Raw genomic sequence first — 23,404 nt, forward strand, 5'->3', positions numbered from 1 at the left:
ATACCTTCAGTCTTTCCCAGTAGCTGACATTTTGCATTGAGACGATTTTCTTTGTGTAGCTTCTCTGAGTTGCTTCGAGTTCTGCTGTTTGTTTTATATTGTTTTTAAAATATGAAAAAGTTTGATTCAGCTGCCTAAAAAAAAAGCATAACTTCAGTTAGGTACCCCACGACGACTATTCTCTTACAACTTCTTTTAAAATACCTAATTTTAAATGAAAATTTTGCCAAGTTACGAGTGTGTACATAACAATTATTTTGATAAAGATTAAAAACAGTTTCACTCTGGGATAATTCCTCTCCTCGGCGCTGATTCCTCATATATTCCTTTCAAACGAATCTTTTCAATGAAATTTTGCCGAGATACGTTTTCTAGGATTTAGTTTACAATTATGTTGGTATAAATTTTAAAAAACATCTTTTTATATGATTTTCATATCATCTCTGAAAACGTCACTGTAAAACTTTATTTAGAAATATACATTTTAAAGGGAGTTATAAGGAGGCAATCAGGTCGGAGAAAGGTCCAAATTTTGTCCAATATAATTTCTAAAAAAATTTATTGCCCTAAAGGAGTGGCTGTGTGGTAAGAAGCTTATTTCCCAACCACATAGTTCCGGGTTCAGTCCCACTGCGTGGCACCTTGGGCAAGTGTGTTCTGCTATAGCCTCAGACCGACCAAAGTAGACTGAAACTGAAAGAAACCCGTCGTGTATGCATGTATGTACACACACACATATATGAGGAAAAGAAGAAAATGGAGAAAGTGACGTATTGATATCAGTTTATTCAAAAATATTCCAGTTGATATAAAATGAAATTTTTATCCCTACAGCTGTTTCCATACCCAATTAGTTCAATTAGAGACATTAAATTAAAATGAACTAATTAGGTATGGAAACGGCTGTAGGGATAAAAAATTCATTTCTATATTAACTGGAATATCTTTGAATAAACTGATGTCAATTTCTGCATTTTCTTCTTTTTTCTCATTCATAAACGTTTAAATACCAAAATACGTCAATGCAAAACTAAAGTATTTAGCCTCCACTGAACACTTGTATAAACCGAAGAACTAGGATGCAAACATCCCTGAAAGGATTACAGGTTTTTGGCTTGATTATGCGTGTAGGGGTGTTTTATATTATATTAGTGGAAAAGGGACAGAAAAAAACCAAGGCAGGAGAGGAATCTCAAGTCATTTGGAATATTTAATTAGGGTAAGGTGAATTTGAAGTCTTACAGCTGTTTCTGGGATGTCCCAAGTGATAAGCTAGCATGTTCATATACAGGGTAAACCATCATCAGAGACAAGGTGAGTATGTATGATACCTGTCCTGCTTTGGTTTTTGTTGTCCTTTTTCCTCTAGTATAAAATATACCAGCTAACTCGGAAGCCTAATACTAATCCCTAGATCCAGCCTCAGCTGTGAACCTGGAACCTAACAGACCACCAATTATAGCACTTACTCATCGTACCTATTCGTTTAGATCACCAGTGAACTAAACCACTCATTTTCTATATATACATGTGTGTGTGTGTTTGTCCCCCATCACCGCTTGGAAACCGGTGTTGGTGTTTTTATGTCCCCCGTAACTTAGCGGTTCGGCAAAAGACCGTTAGAATAAGTACTAAGCTTAAGAAATAAGTCCTGGAGTCGAATCGTTCGTTCGAATAAAACACTTCAAGGCGGTGCTCCAGCACGGCCGCAGTCAAATGATTGAAACAAGTAAAAGAATAATCTGAATGTATCGAAAACGTATCTCCAATACGCAATTTTAAGAAGCGATGCCTCCTAGTTAGCGACCAGGTAGCAGTTTGTGCGACGAAAATTTTGCCCCCCCCCCATATAACCAATAACAAAGCGAACAGCTTTTGTGTGTTTTTGAATGACTAACATGTTTTCCTTGCAAATCATTTGCCTGGCAAGTACAACTCCAAACTTTTAAGAAAGCTATTAGAAAACAAGGTTGGAGTGGGGCACCAAACTGTAGTTATGTCTCTGAAAATATGTAATGCAGGAAAGAAATATATTGCGTTATAAATAACGAATAATTTTGTTAACTAACAGTGCCGGTTTCAAAGTTTTCCATACTTACATTCCAACTGAATCAACCGTATTGTGTTATTGTTAATTAGCATCTAATTAAGCCAGAACAGATAAAATATGGTCCATTATTGTAATGAAGTCATTTAACTAAATCATGCTTTCATGTGAAGCCTCTGTGGCCCAATGGATAAGGCACCGGCCTCCTAAGCCGGGGATTGCGGGTTCGAGTCCCGTCAGAGGTAGTAAAGGTTTCTAATTTTTTTTTAAAGTCAGCGCAGTCTAATTACTGAAAAAAATAGATAAAAGATAATTCTTTCTTTAAAAAAGCCCAGCACACATGTACCTGGGCGGCGAGAGTGACTACTATTAATTAGTATTACTACGATAAAAGTGGTTCCTGATATGCAAGGACAAAAATTATAAGGGAAGAGATTAGCCGATTGAATCAATCCAGGACTCGAATTACTTTCACGACAGCCAGGATGAAAGGCAAATTAAATCTTGACAAGATTTGGAGTCAGAAAGTATGGAACCGAAAGAAATGCCGCTAGTCCAACGATTCTGCCAACTCAATTTCCTTTTAATTTAAGCACAGGGCCAATAATTTGGAGGGGAATGGGTTAGCCGAAACCATTTTATCAACCCTGAAAGGATGAAAGGCAAAGCTGACATAGGCGGAATTTAAATTCACAACACGAAGGGCCCGAACATTAGCGCGAGGCATTTTTACCGACGCCTTAACGATTCTGTCGGCACATTTATTTTACGACCACAACAGAGACGGACAAGTGAACAAATTATAAATGCGAAATGATTGGAGTTTTACCAAAGTTGGTATAATAGGAATGCTCTATATGGAAAACACAGTGTGAGGAAAATGTATCATAGACGACAGATGATAGTGATAAATCTTTCTGCTTAGACACACGGACTGACATTTTACAAAGGAGATGGTAGTGGTGGAGGGGAGCTATTCGATTAAATCGACCTCCGTACTCAACTGGTACTTATTTTATCGGCTTCTAAAGGATGAAAAGCAAAGTCGACCTCGGCGAAATTTGAACTCAGAACGTAATTAATAATAATATTTTCCTCTTATAGTCACAACAGTGACGCATGAAGCGGGTATTACAGAGACAGGTTCACATAGAAATTCAATGCATGGATATGATAACGTCTCGAGAAATAATACTTATAATAAATCAAATCTATGCAGGCAGGAAAACAATTATTTATTTTCCCATTACTTCTTCCTCTTTTCTCCTTTCACTCGGTTCATCGTATCCTTGTTTGGCGTCACAGCGACAGCTGACAGCGATTTTGGTCACAACATTATCCCCGAACGTTTGCTTTCTCTCTTTCATATGAACAAACACAGGTGCGAGTGGGTGAGTTTTATAGGAAGGCTGACTAGTAGCTAGCTAGCTAGCTAGCTGGCTGGTTGGCTGGTTACTTGGTTGATTGGCTCCCTGGCTGACTGACTGACAGACAGGGGTGGCCCAAGCTGTTTGGGTTCATTCGTTTTATTGACAAGCAGCCAGTCCGAATTCAAGAACAGAAGGAACACTGGAGTTGTATAGGCAGAACTTCCGTAACAAGATCACCTTTCAATGGTAGAACACCACAGCGATTAGTATAGCTGCTTCCTTTCCTAATCTTAACACGCACGTTGAGAAAATCTCAACTCCTCTCTCTCTCTCTCTCTCTCTCTCTCTCTCAAAATACGTTACGCTTATGTCGACCTGCAGGGGCTCCAGTTGTGATTGTGATGTAGTCACTGTGTAATGGTGGTGGTGGTACAAGTGGGAACCGAATGTGGTGGACAGGGACGAGGCAGTCGCTCCACAGGGGTCAGCGAGGTGGGCGAATTGGATTACAGGTGATACCTTCTCTCTTCCCCTTTTCCTCTTTTTCTTCTGTAACTCGCGCAATTAAACATACAAAGGACTTGGCAAAAGTTCTCTCCCCGTTCTCATTGTTTAGCTCAGCACTAATGGAGCAAACCTATAACCGAACGCGCTCCAGCCTTGACTATTCCGACTTTTTAGAACACACACGACTATATTATCCAATGTGGTGTTGGTGGGAGTGAGGTGGATGGCACTGAAATTTTGGAATGTTGTTTTGTTTTTGGAAGGAGTCGGGGAAAATTGGAATCTCTGTTGCCGAAAACTCGGAATCAGAAAAAAATAAAACGCAAATTATCTTCAGTATTAAAAACCGAAATATTTTCGGATGTATACATTTTAAATATCATAGATTATCCGAAGAAAGAAGAATTCATCTTCCTTGTTTTCCGTAATTTTTCAATGTTGACATTTTCCCCGATATTTTTAAGAATCACTGCCTCGGATGTTTTAAAACATGAATCTGAAAAAATTTCAAAAGAAAGTAAAAGCTGAAAAATTGCAGAAAGGATTGGGAACAAACCCCGCCATTTATTTATTTATTCGCTGAATTCTAGTCTACGCTGTTTAAAACAAACGCATCCGAAAAAGATTACAGTTTTTGTTGTACTAAATAATTTCCGACACTATTCTGTTTGAACCCCTTTTTTTATATGACAGTCTTTCATAGTTTGTTGTTAATTGAGCTGGCATAATCGTGTCTTTAAGCTCTAAGTTTAAATTCTGCTGATGTCGACTTTGCTTTTCATCCTCTCGGGGTCGATGAAAATAAATACCAGTTGAGTTCTTGGGTCAGTGTAATCGACCAGCTCCCTACTCAAAAGATTATTTATTAGCACCAGTTCCTCTTCCATTGACTAAAGAATGAAGAAAAGTATATCAGTTCCGACCATCCGTTCCTTTCCTAGTTTCCGATATCTAAGATCCATTCACAACACACGCACGCTCACACACACATATGTGTATATCCTAACCCTTTAAGATGGTTATGTGATATGAAGGAGAATTGGCTGATATTTCTAGCAGGCCAAGCGACAACACAGAGGCTCCTTAGCACTTATTCATGTAAGATAAATATGGTAAGATAACATTTTACACACACACAAATACATACGTCGCTTCATGGAGGTGAAATGAGGCAGGAATACTCAACACAGTTTATTTCTTTTATTTATTAAAACTGAAGTTGAGAGTTTGGATGTAATGATTACCTTTTGGTAATAATGTTACTTCTGTTGCTAATCATAATCCTCATCATCATTATTATTATTATAGGTGAACTGGCAGAATTGTTTGCATGCCAAGCAGCATTTCACCTGTCCTTATGTTCTAAGTCCAAATGCCACCAAAAGTCAACTTTGCCTTTCATCCTTAGATGGGCTTGATAAAATAAGTACCAGGTTTGAAACCGAATGTACCTGCATCGCACCAGACACAGTTCTCATTAAAAAGCTTTATTCTTTCCCATTATAACACAATCATTAATTATTTTTGCATTGGTAGTTCTGATCACTGGTTCGTTTGGGGAAAATGAAAATCAGTGCAAAAGAAAGCACAAGCTTCCAGAAGTTAATCTGTCTGAAAAATATAGAGTTAACGTCAGAACTTTATTGGCACTAATGTCAAGACTAAACCCACAATAAGGGATTTGTAACCAACCACATATTTAGTACAAATGGCACTAACAAGGCAATGAGTCTATGATATAGTGTGTGTGTGTTAAATGATATGGGTGGGGGCTACAGATTTTGTGTTGGTGGGGTTGTATCAGGGTTTTTTTACACAGGTGGGTGATGGAGCATCTTTCGGCCGATAGGTGGGCGATATTGCAATTTGGCATGAAAAGTTTGGGAAACACTGACCTAAACAAAATTTGCTATATTCAATATTTTATCCACTTTTTTTACTAAATTCAGATATTCTAATAAATTACAATTCTAATGAATTATTTCTCCTGGCATTTTTGCACTGATCATTGCATCTGCAGAAATTCTGATTTGTGTACCATGCTCTTTTACTCTTTTACTTGTTTCAGTCATTTGACTGTGACCATGCTGGAGCACTGCCTTTAGTCGAGCAAATTGACACTGGGACTTATTCTTTGTTAGCCTGGTACTTATTACATCACCCTCTTTTGCCAAACCGCTAAGTTACGGGGACGTAAACACACCAGCATCAGTTGTCAAGCTATGTTGAGGGGACAAACACACACACATATATATATATATACATATATACGACGGGCTTCTTTCAGTTTCCGCCTAGCAAATCTATTCACAAGGCTTTGGTCGGCCCGAGGCTATAGTAGAAGACACTTGCCCAAGGTGCCACGCAGTGGGACTGAACCTGGAACCATGTGGTTGGTAAGCAAGCTACTTACCACACAGCCACTCCTATGGTGAAAATGTTGTGATTAAAATGGCACCAAAAGGAAAAAAATTGTCTGAAGATTTGAAGAAAATTATTTTTTAATTTGCACAAGTTTAGGATCCAAGTTAATTAGCAAACGAATACATATTAGCATAAACACAGTTGCCAAAGTAATTCAGAAGTACAAAGCTACTGGGCGGCTGAGCAATAAACATCGTCCAGGTCATCCTTCTAGTTTAACTGCAAGTGGCATTTGCCACATCCAACATTGCCTGATGAACAAAAGGCATTGTACCACTTCATCTTTGGCCCAAGAAGTGTCTTCTGTTAGGTTAAAGAGTGTATCTGCCCAAACAGTTCGCTGAAGTTTGAATCAATGTGGTCTTCGTGGACGCATTCCTCATAGGCAGCCTCCTTACTACCAGGCATAAATCAAGTCATCTTTCTTTTGCCAAAACCTATGCAAATAAGGGGAAGGAATTTTGGAATAAAATTCTTTTTTTTTTTGATGAGACTAAAATCAACTGGTTTGGGTCAGAAGGTATTAAATGAGTATGGCGATGACCAGGTGGAAACAATAATGACCAATGCACCATGCCTACCGTGAAGCATAGGGTTTGGAGATGCATGAGTGTGGCTGGCGTGGGAGGACTTGCATTTAGTAAGAAAACAATGGATTGAAGGCTTTATTGTGACATATTGCAGAAAACAATGTTGAAAAGCATCAAGGAACTAGGAAGACATTCCATGTTCCAACATGATAACGACCCTAAACACACTTCAGAGATGCGAACTAAGTTTTTATCAGATAAAAGGGTAAAGGTATTGCCTTGGCCTACCATGTCACCTGATTTAAAACCCAATAGAACATCTTTTGGGTGTTTTGAAAAGGAAAGCAGAGTAGAAAAACCCTTCAATGCAACACAGATGAATGGAGGTTGATTTCATTAGTTATATGCAGAAATTTAGTCCACTCTATGCCCAGAAGACTTAATTCAGTCAGTGAAAGCAAGGGCGGTCACACCAAATATTGAATATAGCAAATAATGCTTTAGGGTGTACATATTTTTGCATCGTTTGAAAATTAATATTTCATTTATATCCTTGAAAATCTTTATTGTTTTGTGCTCCAAATTTGTATTATGTTCGCATGTATAATATATTTTATTCAGTATAAATTTTGTTTGAGTTCTTTCAGTGTTATCAGAGTAATGGGAATTTTACCAGAAGTTTTTAGAGGTGTACATACTTCTGTGAGGTACTGTATGCTGTATGTTATATGCACATGTATGTTTGTATATATCACGTGAATTCATTTGAATTGTTTTGAATTTATAACTCTCAGCTGAGAACTTTTTGATATGCCATTCATCACAAAAGTCTGCATCTACGCATATATTGCATCCATCTTATTGTCTCCTTTCGGTTTTTTCATTTTATGTTGATCCTCAGCTACCTATATAAAGTGTGTGTGTGTGTGTGCATATGACTGCTGTAGAGATGTGATCATTCTCAGCTGATTGATGAATTATATTCATCTATATTTTACATAATATAATGTCATGTTCTAGAAGGTATTATACATGTGTATATATATATATATATATATATAAAATAATATGTTACATTACTGGATAGTCAAGATAAAACTCTGAGTTTCAGATGCCGAAGTGGGAATCCACGCCGCCATCTCTTCGGTTATCTGGCTATTTGAAAACGCTATGAAAAAATACCGTTATACAAAGGGAAATTACTGTGTTATAACTCTGCTTGCCTGTGTACTTATACATCGCTATGTGAACGTACACATCTTCACTCGTATATTTCGCCATAAAAATTATATAAAAATACATAAAAAATATATATACATAAAAATATATATAAAAAATATATGATAGAATGTATGATGAGGTAAAAAACCTTCTTGGGACATAACATAGAAAGCATGTTCTATCTGTCTTCTTTAGGGGACCAAAAACGTAACAGAAATTTAGTCACATATGGGCATGATCCGAAAAGTCCTGTCCTTGAATTTAGACATGTAGTAGGGTCTAAGCTGCTTTTCCAGATAAGCCATCTCTCCATGTCGCATAGACTGCACCTTCCGCTGCCGTTGGTATAGGGCTTACATTTGGCCAAAATCTTCCAATGTATGTTATAATCGACACCTTTATCTCTTAAAGACCAAATATGATTAGATAATTGTGTCGCTTTTCTTTTGTTCCAGTGCCTAAAGCTCAAAGTGTGGTTATTGAACCTGGCCTTGAAATTACCGTCTGTAAGGCCCACGTATTTCTTTGTCGAAACGGTGTCTTTAGTGGTTATAGAGTCTACGGTAGCTTCATATATGATGGTCTTGGACATGCAAGCTTCATTTAGCGGGCACAATTCTTTATTCCTGCATGAACAGCTGTTTTCTTGTTGTGTTTTTTGTATGTTATGTTTGATTATGTTTTTAAAATTGGTAGTGGAACTAAAACTAATTTTTAAATTGTGTCTATTCAAGAGTTTCCTATAAGCATGGTTAACTGGAAAATGTCTATCATATACACACACACACACACATATATATATATATATATATATGTGTGTGTGTGTGTGTGTTTATGAATTCGCATTACAAGATTCCTGATGTAAAACCCTGTGTTGAAACAGATATTGTCATATTTCAAGATGGTAATTTTTTTTTTCTGTTGCCAGAATGGACTAAGTGGAGCAGGAGTATGAAGGAGGATGGAAAGTGTTGCTGAAAAGGTTACAGATGTGTGATGCAAGATTTCCAGACTATAGACATCAGTTAAAATAAGGACAGTAATAAACAAGTGAAGAATGAAACAATTACAGAGTGTGTGTGGGCTTATTTGCCAAAAAGAAAAGACCATCCTGAAATTTAACTATATATATATATATATATATATGTTAATATTAGGGAAGTTATTTCCAAGTCCATAGGGGAGAGAAATTCAATTGAGTGGTACTGAAATGAATTTCTCGCTGTATTATATACATATATACAGATAGGGTTATGAGACAGAACCACCTTCAAGCAACTCAAACAACATTGAATGACATTATCTGTGATAGAGATATAAGATTAAATTTTATCAAATTAATATCTACAATTACTGTTCTGAGTCATATATTAAATTATATAGACAATGCACGTTTCGTGACAATATATCTATCGGTATTGCTGAAATAGAAATTCAATACCATATCTATCTGACTATACTGCCTGTATAGTCAGATTAATATGGTATAGTAAAATGATATATTGATATGGTATAGTAATTGTAGATATTAATTTGATAAAATTTAATCTTATATCTCTATCATAGATAATATCGTTCAATGTTGTTTGAGTTACTTGAAGGTGGTTGTCTCTTAAACCTATATATATATACATAATGTTGTATGTGTAATATAACAAAAATTTTCCCTTTACTTATCGTTAATACATTGTTATTCAAAGCTCTAAATATTTTAATTCATTTTGCATTTCTTATTAGCTATGTCAGAGGTCAATCATATTTAAATAAATTAAGATGTGTAGCATTAAGCATATGCATAACTATGATATACATACATACATATAACAGACCCAAGCCATCACTGTAGCAGTAAAAATCTAAAACTTACCAAAAGTGTATCATTTAAGTATATATATGAGGATGTCTAGAAATGCAACTGTATGCACGAAAATACTTACACAAAACAAAGCATGCAAATCTACATACATACATACAAAAATACCCTGTTGATGTTGTTGAAATTCTAATGAAGGGGCTTTGGATCTAGGTTAGAAACCAGCTCTTTCTCTGTTGGCAAGAAATCTTGAAATAAAACTGAATAATGACATACCTACACACACATATACATTTAGTCAATCATATTCCAATATAAGCAGATTTATTGTTTTTGTTTTTCCACAAGTATTTTCATGTTTTGCAACAACTATAACGAGATGACATTTCTGTGTAGTTAAAGGGAGATAATCTATAAAATACCTTCTGAATTACAAGTTCTCAGTGGATGTTATTTTAAAGTCAAACAGAACTGGTTTGAACTTTTTAATATACGTCTTTTCTTTTAACCATCATTTAACTTCTCTTGCATTCTAAAGTTTATAAGATGGAAACTTAAAAAACTTTATGGTTGTATTTATCCAAATGGCCACTTAGTGAGATCTGTCTGATATTAGCATAGGAAATATGCTGCAAGTGTACGAACATGTGCTCTGATAAAGAATTTCTGGTCTCACCAATGTATATATATATATTTCTTCACATTTTGGGCATTTGACTACAAGTCAAAGTTTCAGTCATGGGAACCAAATTCAATCCAGTATATTTAAACTCAGTAATGAGATACTTGGGAGCAAAAACTGCAGCAAAAGTAGAAGAACAGTTGTCACCTGTAAAACAAAACACACAGACATGACCATGACATAGTGTCTTTTGTTGCAGCACATAATACCTGTAAGAAAAGTATTGTCAACACTGCTATATCAAAGTTGTCAATTATCTTCCAGAATAATTACAGGATTAAATAACTAATAGAATGCTTGTTCAAAGCAAATGACAACTAAAATTTCGAAACAACTGTTGGTAAAGACTAAGCTTAACCAAACAACAATGATAACAATTTCACAGTAACTAATGATGATGATAATAAAAATGCTATACATACCAGTTTATGCATTAATACAAAGTTCATGCTGAGGCTACTGGGAATTGCCTCTCTCTGTCTTTCCACCCAATATTTGATTGATTTAATTACTATGCCACGTGGAAAATAAGTGTAGTATATAAAAACTTAGTAATAGGATACTTGGAAAAAAAGCTGAACCAAAATGTAGAAGAAAACAATATTAATTTCAGAAGATATACAGCAGAAACATACAAAATGAAATGCTGTGAGTAGCCTTCACAATCATTCCACATTTGGAGTTATAGCTGCTGTGCAAAACCCAAAATGCATATGTTGTGTTTTTGAAGAAATATATAACATGTAAGGAGAGAGTGGTGACCAACTGCATAAAGCCTTCTCTTACATGTGGTTAATTTATGCAAATTATCATTCACACACACACTTATGGCCATTAAAATATGAGTGTGTCAGGTCTCGGGTTCAAATCACAGATACCTCATACTAATTAGGTTTCTGATGACTAATTGTATTTAATCAACTATTGTTTATCATTTATGAATAATTACACTCCATGACCCCTGTCAATAATCCTTTCCTTCTATCCTGTCCCTTTCCATGCTCCTCTCATCATACTCGCCACTCTGTCTCGAACCACCAACCACTTTCTCCTATTCTTTTTCTGCTAAAGGAACCACTTTAATCCTACAGCCATGTAAGTTACAAGGTGGTCTTCACATCAGGTGGTACCTTGAAAAAAGCTCTCAGTACACTCTGTAATGTGACTGGTGTCAGGAAGGGCATGCAGTCATAGAAACCATGCCAAGAAGACAGATAGTGGAGCCTGGCACTGTCCAGCAACTTGTCAGATCTTGATATAACCACTCAACCCATGCCAGCATAGAAGCCAGACGATAAATGAAAATGATGATGAGGATGGTAGTAGTGGCGGCAAGCTGGCAGAATCGTTAGCATGCCGAGCGAAATGCGTAGCCGTATTTCGTCTGCCGCCATGTTCTGAGTACAAATTCTGCCGAGGTCGACTTTGCCTTTCATCCTTTCGCGGTCGATAAATTAAGTACCAGTTACTCACTGGGGTCGATGTAATCGACTTAATCTGTTTGTCCCCTCTGTGTTTAGCCTCTTGTGGGTAGTAAAGAAACAGGTGGTGGTGGTGGTGGTGGTAACAAGGATTCTTAGTACCGAGTCCCAATACACGGGAAAGCAAACATGACTTTTAACATTGTTAGGTGACGAATCCAAGAGGAAGTGGTAAAGATTGATCTTAGGATGCTGAAAGTGACGAAAGAAGTAGTGAAAGGTTATTCTGGTAACAGATCTGTCCAATCCATGCTAGTAAGAAAAAAACAGGTGTAAAAAGGATGTACAGGGCTAGAAAGTTTATAGGAAAAAAAAAAAAAATCATTATTTCAAACAATTAGAAATATATGAATGATACAGTTGCATCTACCTGAAGTAATGCAAGTCAAAGTCAACCTCAGTTGTATTTCAGACGTTGCCATTGCAGCTACACGAAATGTAGTTGTAATGGTTATTGAAGGCAGGTGATGTGCATTTTCTTTAGATTATTGGAGAAGATGTTTTCATTAATATTAGTTTTATGTAATTTTGAAATAAATATTTTGGAGATGTACCTTTTAGCCATTCAAAAACAGAGAAACTGTTAAGTTCACTTAAACATTTGTTTATTGGTGCCAAAAGTTTTGGTGCACTAACTGCCCCTGGTTACTGACACAATAATTTTGTACTGAATAATAAATGCTTAAGAAAAAAATAACAGTTTCTGAGTATTTCTTGAATGGTTACTATGCATCTTCCATGCTCTAATTGTTGAAATAAAAATATTTCGCTGGCCAACAAAAACTTAAAAACAAAAAACAAAAACAAGTCTCATGAATTATTGTGATAAGCTTTAAGAACAAGAAAGATAACTCTTGGTTTGACTTACGTATCTTGAAGTACAAAGTTCTTATTTTAGGAATGGTCTAAGAGGGAAATTATGACAATGATAACTTTCAAAATGACAGCAAAATCATAAGTGAAATGGTGTAAGGAGTAACAAATATGTTGCATCTCACGAGGAACTTACACCTTTCATTTAAACCCGTTTATTACCATATTTTCTCTGTACATATTGATAAGGAAAAGTGTTGATTTAGAATTAAAATTTTAATGAAAATCATATAAAATGTAATGCTTTTCCAGCCACAATTATACAGGTTTTTTTTCACTAGCCAGTTAAGGTGAGACAGTCACGTGACAACTTGCTGGGGCTGCCTGCTGGAGCCTAGCAGCAGGTATTTAAAGGGAAAAATTTGACAAGTCAGTCAGTCACTGGCTGATGATACATCGAAGAGGCCAGGGAACAGAAGAAAGAAGAAATGCACCCAACACCAGAGCTGAAGACACCTCCAAAAGGGGGAGCCCCGCCACGTCAAAACGGTAGAGGAGTAGGGGCCGAAACCAGACATGGTTCCTCCTGATGATGTCTTGAGCTAACTGGATCCTATAAAGGAGCTGTTGTGGTAGCAGACCACAAAACACGGTTGTAATTCCCCCATCTGACCTGTTTTGAACAAGTCAGTTCTAGCATAATCCCTTGACTTTTTCCTTCATTACTTCTTCAGGATTCATCCACCTGGATCACACAATCCATTGCCACCTGCCTGACATCCTTATTACACTACAACTGGTTTTTCTAATGTCTATTTTTCCTTTTCCCTCATCTGTCTTCCATCATTTATTCACACTAACACACAACATCAGAGTTTCTTTCTTTTTTTCAGCCTTCACAAATCCAATCAGAGCTCATGTCTTACTACCATGGTAGTATTGCACAGAGGCATCATAGTCTTACCATCTCTTGAAGCAACCTTTTTTGTCAACAAAATCAATAATTCCCTAAGTCTTTTCTACATCCTTCCATGATTTTGTAACATTCACTTCTGCTGTTGATTGGAGAACTTCAATAATAGAAGCCAAGTTCTAGAAAACCTACCGAACAATTGGAATAAAAACTACTTCATACTAGTAGCTACTTTAACAGTTCTTCCCCGTCAGCTTGCTTGATATAATGCTGCACCCAGTTTACATTGGGTACACAGTGTAAAGTTATGAATCATTTCCTTTATGATAGGATATTCACTCAGCTGTAGAAATGAGTTGCAGCCTCAATGGTGCCTTTGCCTTTCCCTTGAATAACATCAGTGGTGTGGAGAGGCTGGTATGCATGGGTGATTGCTGTCTTCCACAAACAGTCTGGACTTGTACCTTGGAAGGGAACTTTCCTGGTGCAATCCCATGGTCATTCATGACCGAAGGGGGTCTTTTTCCATATATATAGTCACACACACTTTAGGTTTGTTTGAGTTTCTGCCTATCAAATCCACTCACAAGGCTTTTGTTGACCTGGAGCTGTAAAAGACACTCATCCAAGGTGCCATGCAGTGGGACTGAACCAAAGACACCCTGTGAGGAAGCAAGTACCAAAAAAAAGTTTTCTTTTTTCAAGAAACCACCAGGAGACTTTTTTGAGATTATATTTCTAACAACATACACTACCTATATGTTGCAATTAATTTTGAAAATAAGTATTTTGGAATTTCTTACACAAAATTGGTTTTAATATAAACAGGAAATTTAAAAAATAAGTCTTGTATCGTCATTAAAAGGTGGTTTGAAATTAAAAAAGAGAAAGAGGGGAAAAAAACTATTTTGGACCAGAGACATATACAAGGTTCCAGGAATGCAAACTTGTAATTTCATAACATAATTCCAAGAGAAGGAAGTAAAGAAAAAAAAAACACAGAAAATGAAAGACAAGATGACACAGAGACAGAACAGCTTTTATTATAGTTAATATTGTAAAAAAAAAAGTCAAACAAATTTGTTTCACTTTCAAGTATGAATTATCTTTTTTGTATTGGAAAAAAAAAGTTCATTTTTTTTTCTCTTAATTATTTAAAACAATTGTTTTACAAACATGGCAAAAAAAAAAAAAATCTGTGGAATATATAACATCTGAGGTGTGTAATACACAGATACTCTCTCACGCACACAAGCCATTTTTCTTTCTTTTTATTTAATTCTTTTTTTAAAATTTTTTTTTATTTTTTACATAAGCTTTTTTGCTTGGATCCAGATATCATAATAAATGACTAAGGCTTTTTATTTTTTTTTATCAAATACGTATTTTTTGTTTTTAATCCGCTGTCACTTTTCAGAATAACATTTACTGTCATGTGACCATCGAAGACACCGAAATCAATTTTTCTTTTGAGCTTTCATAAAATAAAGCGGGACAACAGCACAATGTGTGACTCGACGACAGAGACAAGGCTGAATGATTATATTGATAAATCAACATTTTCATCACTAACTATCTCTCAATAATAATGGTTTCTGATTTAGGCACAGGGCCAGCAATTTTGAAAGGGAGGGTTTTAGTTGATTATATTGACTCCAGTACTTGACTGGTATTTTATAGACCCCAGAGGGGATGAAAGGCAAAGATGACCATAGCAGTATTTGAACTTTGAATGTAAAATGTCAGAACAAACATTGCCAGGTAATTTTTCTGACACTCCACCAATTCTTCTAATCTACTGCCCTAATAATTTCTTACACTGGCACAAAACCACAAATTTATAGGGGGAAGAGTAAAGCCATTGATTGAATTGCACCCACCCTCCCACCCATCCATTAATACTTGACCAGTACTTTATCTTATCAACCCTGGAAGGATAAAAGGCAAAGTCAAGCCAGGGCATGATTTGAACTCAAAATGTAGAGGCAAAGAACTTTTGTAAAGCACTACAAGTTCTGCCAACTCAACAGGGTTTCTTCATTTGTCTAGGCACAAAGGACCTATGATTTAAATAGAGGGGAATATATTACACAACATTCCTTACACAACCCAATGGAATTAAGTGATGTAAAGTTAATTTGTGTCAACTGGGAAGAATCAAATCTGGATTTTAGACACAGCTTACTAGAAGTGTGCACTTAGCCTTACAACACTAATAATCATTAATAACAACAATAATCCTTTGTAATATAGGCACAAGGCCTAAAATTTGAGAGAATGGGGCTAGTTGATTACATCGACCCCGGTGTTCAACTGGTACCTGTAATAGATCTTGAAAGGATGAAAAGCAAAGATGACTTTGACAAAATTAGAACTAAGAATGTAAAGACGAAACGCTGCTAAGCATTTTGTCTGGCATAATAATAATAATAAAAATGATTTCAAATTTTGACACAAGGCCAGTAATTTTGGGGGAGGGGGTAAATCAGTTACATCGACCCTGAAAGGATGAAAAGCAAAGTTGACCTCAGTGGAATTTGAACTTAGACTGTAAAGGTGGATGATATACTGCTAAGCATTTTCCTTGGCACAAGAATGATTCTGTCAGCTCACCACCTGAATAATTTACCAAATTAGGGCACAGCCATGAATTTTGAAGGAGGTGGGTCGTTGTCAATTTAATCACATCAATATATGTGACTATGCCACCCCAACATGAGGGATGAAATGAGAAAAGCTGCCCCTTGGTGGGATTTGAGTCCAGACAGTTAAAGGGATGTAACTGAACACTGCAAGGTATATTTAGCCAGGTATCTACTTCTACCATCCACTGACCTTAATAACAATCAGTTCTCCATAGATATAGAGGAAGATAAAAAGGAAAAGCAACATAAGAGTAACCAAATACATTTATATAATATGTGTATAGAACACAAATATATATTTCAAAGATGCACTTGTCTGGCAAGAGATTTGATCGAAGACCATGTGTTGGAACTAAAACAATTACAATGTGTAAGACACATTAGCCATTCAAAAACTCAAAAACTTCACTTCACTTAACCCTTTTCTTACTTTGTTTCTAAAATATTCTTTGTTTCAATTCATTTTTAAAATAATGAAGCAAAAAGTAAATTAACTTTATTATTAATCTGGTACTTTGAAATTATAATGGTAGAATTTGATTCAGATTTCTTTAAGAATGGAAGTTGTGTTAAATGAAAACAGGGAGGTTTTAGGTTGGTTGATATCAAAAAGGCTAAACATTCATTTTGTGTTAAAATTTTCATCACACTAACCGCAATCAGGTCAGACTGACTCAGTTTCACCAGCAGTGACCAAGTCACAGCTAGTGATTTTCACACCAAATATTAAATGTTTAATTGAAGTTAACAACAGTTTTTGAATGGCTAATAATTGTCTTCCACACTGTAATTGATGTAGACATACATGAATATATATATACATACATATATGTATATATAATAACAATAATAATAAAGGGTAAGATTAATTAATTAATTAATCATTTTACCAAGTAGTTCGGCATGTTAAAAGAACCATTATCAGTAAACTTAAACAAAAATTCTTATAATTATGAGTATAATTATAATTAGGGTTCAGCAAAAAATTTGTTTCACCACATACCGAAATTTAGAAATAGCAGCCAAAACTAGCTATTTCTCTACCATAAGAAAATCTCCAGATGAGAGATTTTCGGTATGTGGTGAAGCAAATTTTTTGCTGAACCCTAATAATAATTATACTCATAATTATAAGAATTTATATATATATATATATATATATATATAAATATATATATACACACACACACACACACACACAAACACACATTATTTTTGTAGATTAACAAGGTAACCAATGGTTTCATGTAGAGAAGATCTCCACAATTATTCAAGTGATCCACTTGTGAATGTTGGTATTCATCTCCATTAGTTGCCTTGATGATTCACAAACGAATATTTCTCTTATATTTATGATAAGCACTCTTCTCATTAGTCACTACTAGTAGCCAAAAGACATCTTTTTTCTTGCCACAAAAATTCAAAATAATGCATAGACTGAAGTAAATACAAAAGTTTTTGACTATACTTCAAGCATCATCAAGTCATAATTGAATAATACAAGATTGCATAATATATATTTTTATATTCATGATTTTACACTTGAAGGGGACTAATTTAAGTTACCCTATTCAAAATTTAGGTTAATTTATATGTAAATTATAGGACAATAAAATTTAAAAAACAGCACAAACAAATACATAAATGGTGCTTCTCATATGAAACATTAATCCATAAGGATTCTGGATTATTCTGTTAATTTTTTTGGAATGGAACTGGATGATGGGTGAGGGTCAGCCGATTGGCACAATGGATTAGACCAATGGTTCTCTTATAGTGCATTTCAAGCTGAGGATGGGGTACCATCTAGGTGCACGATGAATTTTTAAAAATGTAATTCAAAGCTTCAGAAAATCCGTTCTAAAGGTTAAGCATCTTTAAAAAAATGTGTCGGTCATAATTTTATTATACACAAGTATGATTCGCAAAACAAGGTAAGGAAGTCGGTTTTTTCGTTTTTTTCAAATTTTTTTTTTTAATTCCCCAATTGAATTTGAAGAGTACCAGTATATATATATATATATATATATATATATTATATATATATATATATATATATATATATATTTTCTTTCTTTGGTCTTCAATGTGTGACAAAGTCAAAAAAGATTTACAAGAACTGGGTTAGACTCTTGGAACCATTCATAAAAAAGTATGGTTTAATCCCTGTTCACAAATTTTAATTCAATGATTTTTACATCATTTTGTTTTTGTTTTTCAAAATGTACAAAAAGTGGATGGATCTGAAAATATAAAAAAACTTTATTAATGTAACTTCTCACATTGTAACTTGACCTGCCTGAAGTAACAGTCAAGCTTCCCCAGAATCAAACTCCTCACCATCTCTAAAAATGGAAACCCAAATATCTTCAGCAGGTTTTGAAGGAGTCAACATTTTAACTGTGCTCGATAGAATTTATAAAATATAAAATATCTCATATTTAACTTTAATATATGGCAAGTTATCCTAAGTGAAAGAATTGCAGTTGGCCAAACAGTTAAAGAGCTAACTTGCTGAAGGCTCAATAATTTGTGTCTGCTGCTAACATTTCATCTTCAAATACCCAGTCCACTAAGATGTAAATAGATACCATGAGGTGGTACAACTCACTGGTGCAAACAAGAATACTGTTTCTTAACTGGTTTTCTTTTTTTTTGTTTCCAATACAGGGAATAAAATCTTTCCTCAGTGCCAGAGAAAACAGGTGTACCATTTCCAAAATAATCCAGAGGATATTTCAATTAAAGTGTCACCTTTGAATTATGGCCACTCAATGTGCCATGCCATGGATGAATTAATCCACACAGTAGGAGTGAAAGTCAAAATTTCATCACTCTACTTAGCAAACAACAATACCAAAAGCAGACCCATCTAGAATTCACGACAGCAACATAGTGAGGTATGAGCAACTAAATATTGAGAGAAACATCACATTACACATTTCTAAATGACTTTGTAATATTTGAAAGAGTAACAAAGAATAATGCCATAGTACTTCTTGGTTGATTCTCAAAATCTAAGAAGGATGAGCTGTTGAGACATTTCTAGAAGCATGTAGCTTCAGGAAGAAAAGTTTGAAGACAAACAGTTGGCTGTGAGTAGAGAAATTAATCATTAGGGTTGAAATAGGGGCAGCAGTAGTGAGGTGAGGAACCAATTGTAACTGCAAAGCATGGGAAGTTCTCTAAAAGTTTGCTGCTACTTTCTTGATTAACCCTTTAGCATTTTAATCAGCCACACCTGGTCCAAATTTTCTACTGACTTTTTGTTCAAACTGACCAGACCCTGCCTCTGACATTTTCCCTAAACAATCACATCTTTGAAATTTCAGAGCTATGAGATAATACAGGATTAATTTAATAGAATGTAATAAATAACTAATACATTTGACAAAGTAATCTGAATGCTAAAGGGTTAAGGTATACCAAACAACCCTGTTCAGGTCATCTTGAATTGCCTGATGTATCTCCAGGGATACAGGCATCCAGCAACAGGACCTCCGTAATGCTATGATGGACCGTGAAGTCTGGCGTAACATAGTAAATTCCATTGTCTCGACTACGGTCAAACAATGATGATGATGATTGAATTGCCAAGACTTGAGATTAATCCAGTTGATGTATGCAATAATTATTACTTGCATATGGTTTTGTATGCATACATACATACATATATGCATGTACACACATGCATATAGACAGACACATATGTTACACACAAAGTTATCAAAGTCGATGGAATAACTGAAAAACATGTAACATGTTACAGAAATTAATAAACTTTATTTTTTTATAAAAAAAAAAAAAGAAAAAGTTAACAGTTTCCTGTAGAATTACAAATTGATCAATTAACAGGAAGACTTCAAAGCCACAAACAGCTGAGATATAAATTTATGATTTTCATTTCTGTTACTTTGGGAAACCGTTTTTACAAATAAAAATTACAAAATACACATTTTTTGTTTCTCAATACTTGATGTTATATATATGTATATATACATATCTCAAATATTAGTTAACAATACAGAAAACATACATTTATATAACAGGAGATTTGGAATATTGTACAGTTCTCTACTAGTTTATTCTGGTCACATTGGCTATCTCTTCCTTACAAGACTGACTCTTAACTGAACTGACGAGCCTTTTGCATGCCTTCAGATCAGGCCATGTACAGCACACACCTCTTCCACTCTGCTTTAAGTACACAAAACTAGGCATACATATGTTTGAACAACTCTAGTCTACAATAAATCATAGATTGTTGGCCTAATTTATTTATTATTTGATAACCAAGCATCTAATGAAGTTACACTTAAAAACAATCTAGCTTCAATCTATGATCTAATATTATATATACTACACCTCATATCCCCACAACTAAATAGTGTGTTACCTTTCAAATGATATGGCAGTGACAAGGAACAAACATTTTAAGCAACAGAATCTTATGTTTTGCAAACACAATAATAACATCAAGAACCACATAAACTGGGTATCAGCACCAAACTTGTTTGTGTTGAAACCAGCAATGGAATTTCACAAAATTTTCTTTAAGTGCTCAGTAGATGAGACTATTTATGTTCCACCATAAATTCTGTCTTTGAAGTAGGGGCTTCATTAATTTAAATCCATCTTTGGACAGCCAAGACTAACAAATATGAAATGGTCATGGTTAAAGTGATAATGATGAAACAATTCTTGGATCTAAGCACTATAGGTCTGCAAGAGCAGAACAGATCGGTAGCCAAAGAACAAGTCTATATATCAAAGCAACTAGGTAATGCACCATACAATAATAACACCATTGCATAGCTGCAACTAGGCCCAACATTTAAAAGATATCCATATTAATTTCAGTTTTCATCTAAATCTGAAAGTCATTTGAGAAATTATTTCAACATTTTGCAATTTGTACTGGTCGTTGATTGACACCATTACATTTTGTAGTAGGAAAATCCCCGGTAAATTCACATACAAAATTAACTTTTTCTGAGTCTCAATTTTTATGTTACATTAATATTATCTCGCATCATTAGTATAATGAATGCTAAAGAGTTAATTTATCAAAAGATTGAAGTATTAGCAGTAAAGAAAATCATCCTTAAAGCAGTTAGAATGTATGCCTTATGACCGATTCATAGAGAGTTTAAATGTGTCTAGTTAGCCTTTGTTAAACAAAATTCAACTTATTGGACATTGTTAAATACTAAAACAACAAAATGCAAATATTAATAACATGGAAGTAAGAACATGTGATAACTATTTTTTTAACATTTTAGAATACAGGGTGGATATACCTTGGAATTAGTCAGGGCTAATAAATCAAAGCTTTGTTGTTAACAGATTAAATAAATCAACAAGACAGAAGAAAATTGGAAACAGAGACAGACAGACAGACATTCACACATAGCCATTACATATATTTTACAATAAGAAAAACTTCCTTATTTTTTCACAGCTTCAAAGAGACAGTGGAAAACAAAAGCAAAATAAAAATATAAAACAAACAAAATGTTCTGTAAATAAAAATAAGGATGGTGTATTGTACAATTAGATTTCTAAATAGCATACAGATTAACAACTGTACAGGAATACATCAAATCATTGTTGAATAGAATAAATAATAATTTAATTGTTCTGTTTGTTAAGAGTGTGTGTGTGCATGCATGAGTGTGTGTGTGGAGCATGTTGTTCTTTCCTAGTACTGAGATATGAATCAATCAAAAAATAGATTTGGATGTTAGGTTTATAATTGTGTTAGTAAATTAGTTGATTTTTTTTATATTTTAACTTTGGTTTTAAACCAAATTTTGAAAGGAATGAGTTGGCAATTTCATAAGGGGATGTATATAAAAACAAAACAAAAAGAGAGATAATTAAAAAATCAGTTTTTTTTTAATGATAAATGAACGTTAACATCCTCCCAGGTTATTTTTCCTTGCAGTTGATATTTTTAAAAAAATTTACCATTATTATTATTATTTTTTTTGTTAACAGGAAATAAGTTTTGGTTGTGAGGGCAGCGGTGGTATTTTCAAGATTTTATTCACTGGGTGGATAACTGAAGATATCAACAGTTTACAAGAGTATGAGATGAAAGATCATTGTCAAATGTCTTTAACAAACTAAGAACATAGAATAACTTACTCAACATTAAAGAAATGGAATGCTTTTAGAAAACTGCCAACTATTTTTTTCTTTGTATACACCTGGTCTTTAACCAAGCCATACAAAATTTGTATGCTTGTGTGTAAACACTAACACACAAACATACACACATTTATATATCTCTATATATATGTCTGTTTGTATATGTTTAAAAACTGTTTATATAATCACACACAAATCAAAGGAAAAAGAATTGAAAAAAAAATATGAAAAATAAAAATAAAAACCCGAACAATAATAGAAATAAAAAAAAATTTAAATATTAATCAATAATGATAATAATAATAATAATAATAATACAAGCCCCACCCGTCCCCTGTACTACTGTTGTTAAATTTATTTTCAGTAATGTGGCTAAGCAAGGATGACATCAAAAAATATTTTACAAACACATTCTTCGTTTGTTTCTGTACACAAATGTGAGAGCAGTTGTAACATCAACCAATACCATCGAACGCAATGGATTGGAGCAGTTTGAAAATCAATGCAAATATAAATATAATTATATGTGTGTGTGTGTGTGTGTATATATATATATATATATATATATACACACGAACGTGTGTGTGTGCACATGTAATTTGAACTATGAACAAGTTGAGGAAAATTCAATCCACTCAGTAGAGTTGACATGTTTTTATTCCAAGAAAGTTCATTGGTATTGCTGTAACCATTATTTTAAAGATGATCTCGGACTAAGAATTTCTACAGATGGCATTTCAAAGGAGAAAGCATTCTATAGTGAAATGCTATCTGAAGACAGACATAGCCAGACCCCAAACTATCT

The 23,404-nt window shown here is 34.5% G+C and overlaps 1 long non-coding RNA gene and 1 other non-coding gene across 3 annotated transcripts; both read left to right on the forward strand.

The window, feature by feature from the left end:
* The first annotated feature begins 2,219 nt into the window (after window positions 1-2,219).
* Trnar-ccu lies at window positions 2,220-2,292 on the forward strand. The gene has a single exon. It is a non-coding gene; the product is annotated as a tRNA-Arg (tRNA).
* Window positions 2,293-3,515: 1,223 nt separating this feature from the next.
* LOC118764374 lies at window positions 3,516-9,168 on the forward strand. Of its 2 annotated transcripts, XR_005000207.1 has the most exons (3): window positions 3,516-3,929; window positions 7,526-7,585; window positions 9,028-9,168. It is a non-coding gene; the product is annotated as an uncharacterized LOC118764374 (long non-coding RNA). The 2 variants fall into 2 exon arrangements; XR_005000206.1 differs by lacking the exon at window positions 7,526-7,585.
* Window positions 9,169-23,404: the final 14,236 nt, after the last annotated feature.

This window comes from Octopus sinensis, linkage group LG7, assembly GCF_006345805.1.
Source record: "Octopus sinensis linkage group LG7, ASM634580v1, whole genome shotgun sequence".
In the NCBI taxonomy this organism is placed as follows: domain Eukaryota; kingdom Metazoa; phylum Mollusca; class Cephalopoda; order Octopoda; family Octopodidae; genus Octopus; species Octopus sinensis.